The 1,917-nt window shown below is 41.9% G+C and overlaps 1 protein-coding gene across 1 annotated transcript in view; it reads left to right on the forward strand.

The window, feature by feature from the left end:
- The first annotated feature begins 35 nt into the window (after nucleotides 1-35).
- The window catches only part of sema4gb (sema domain, immunoglobulin domain (Ig), transmembrane domain (TM) and short cytoplasmic domain, (semaphorin) 4Gb), a 29,631-nt gene continuing 27,749 nt past the window's right edge, over nucleotides 36-1,917 (forward strand). Inside the window, exon 1 of the mRNA XM_017034123.2 lies at nucleotides 36-149. The gene's annotated coding sequence lies outside the window, so the exon portion shown is untranslated. The remainder of the gene's footprint in view (nucleotides 150-1,917) is intronic.

Below are 1,917 nucleotides of genomic sequence, written 5' to 3' on the forward strand. Positions count from 1 at the left end.
TGTGTGTGTGTGTGTGTGTGTGTGTGTAGGGGGTGGGATGAGTTGTGGCTGACTGCAGCAGCAGCGGCAGCAGTAAAGAGAGCAGCTCAGTAGTTGGCAGCCCAGTGAAAGAGTCAGAGGACTTTTGTGGACCACGGAAAAGGGAGCAGGTGAGACTCTTCATCTATTTACTTTTTGTCGTTTTGTCAACAGCACCTTGCTACCCTTTTTGCTCACTTACGAGCCCCCCAGAAAAGGTGACTACACATGGCAGTGTTGCAGCTTCAATCCAGGTCGGACAGGTGCGCATGGTTCGCCGTTTGCGCCTTCCTTGTGCGCGCTGGGGACGCAGACGCAGATTTCCTAAGCTATAATGTTTACTCTTTTTATTTGTTACAGTTATCTTAATTGCAAGTGTAGTGAGCGACGCTACAGCTGCTGGAGTGTTGTCGTCTTAAAGCTAAATGGTTTTCATCCTATGTACCTGACCGCATGTTTCTGCAGAAGTCAAGGGTAGGACAGTGTAAAAGAAGCGACGGAAATTCAAACGTGTCTTCTTTTCCTTATCATATTGTCATATAGATAAAGATGAATTTGATTGGTTTGTTGTTGGTTTAGTTTGGTTGGTTTTGGATCGGTGGGGAAAAACTGAAGTAGGTCTAAAACATTTAGGTCAAATGCTATAAAATACTGGTAAAAGTTAAAGTGGCACATTCTTTTAAAAAAATAATTGGGCTTTCATATGTTTAACCACCTGACGTGACTAAATATAGATTGGATCCTGATTTCTGTATGATGTGTACAGCCAGTTATATAGCTGGAGTCTTGCCGTGATGCAGGACTCCAAAACAGTTCCAGTTCCTGTGGTCCACCTCAGGTCCTACCGAACAAATACACACATGAATTAACACTTTTGCATATAAGTAGTTTAAAGGTGATGTCCTTGACGCCTCTACCATTCTTTATGCAGATCAGTCCCAGGTCAGGGGATGGAAAGTAGGGCAGATGCTCTGGGGGTGCCAGTGTGGTAGCCTCCAATTCTCAAAGGGTGTTTGTGTCACCCGTGGTCACCTTTGGTAAGCCTGTACTTAATAATGCTTAGAGGGCTTAAAGGTGTAACTGATGTGGATTTCAAAGTGGGCAGCATGCAAAATAATATCAAGTGGGTAAAGGGTAAAGTGGCCCAAGCATGTTGGCCAGTTTGAACTCTTGCATGCAGCTTGGAACGATGGTACTCTTCAGTGTCCCAGTCCAGTTTGGGCCACAACTAGCCATAGTGTTGCCATGTGTCAGCAGAACAGCAGAACTGATCCAAATAATTGCAATTTTACATGAAATCTACCTTAATCAATGCCAGGGTTAAATGGTTTCGACACAGAGATGGCACACTGAAATCATTTGCAATAACTACCTGATGGTGGGTCAAATGTCATCCACTGGGGTACTGAAGTTCTTCTGTACACCCTACTTTTGGCCACCTGGGTCTATAGCATTGGAATACATATTGATATATGTGTGAGCCATACACAGCATCAGTGAATGATTTCTTATGTCAAGTTTATGTATATGTCATAAAATATAGTGTCATATTGTTACAGGTTTGCAATAGTTAGTTCGATCTGAAATAATATTTAAAAAAAAGATGAGCATTGATACACTAAGTGAATCTGACAGAGTCTTTGTCTCTTCACGCAGCCCCAGGAAAGACCGAGATGGTAAAGATGAGATCATCTGTCATGACATATATTAGGTTGGACAGTTTTAAATAGCACAGGGAGCAGGCAGATGAATGGTCTTTTTAACCATTCAGATTCAAGCACAATCACAGTGTGAGAGTAGATTTTCTAGCTGCGTTAACATAATACTTTGTGTTGTACCTTCTACTGTCCATCTTTTAGTGTGTAAGGCATCTAATTATTTGAAAAACATTTAATATTT

The sequence above is a fragment of the Cynoglossus semilaevis genome, chromosome 8 (genome assembly GCF_000523025.1).
Source record: "Cynoglossus semilaevis isolate Cse_v1.0 chromosome 8, Cse_v1.0, whole genome shotgun sequence".
NCBI lineage: Eukaryota > Metazoa > Chordata > Actinopteri > Pleuronectiformes > Cynoglossidae > Cynoglossus > Cynoglossus semilaevis.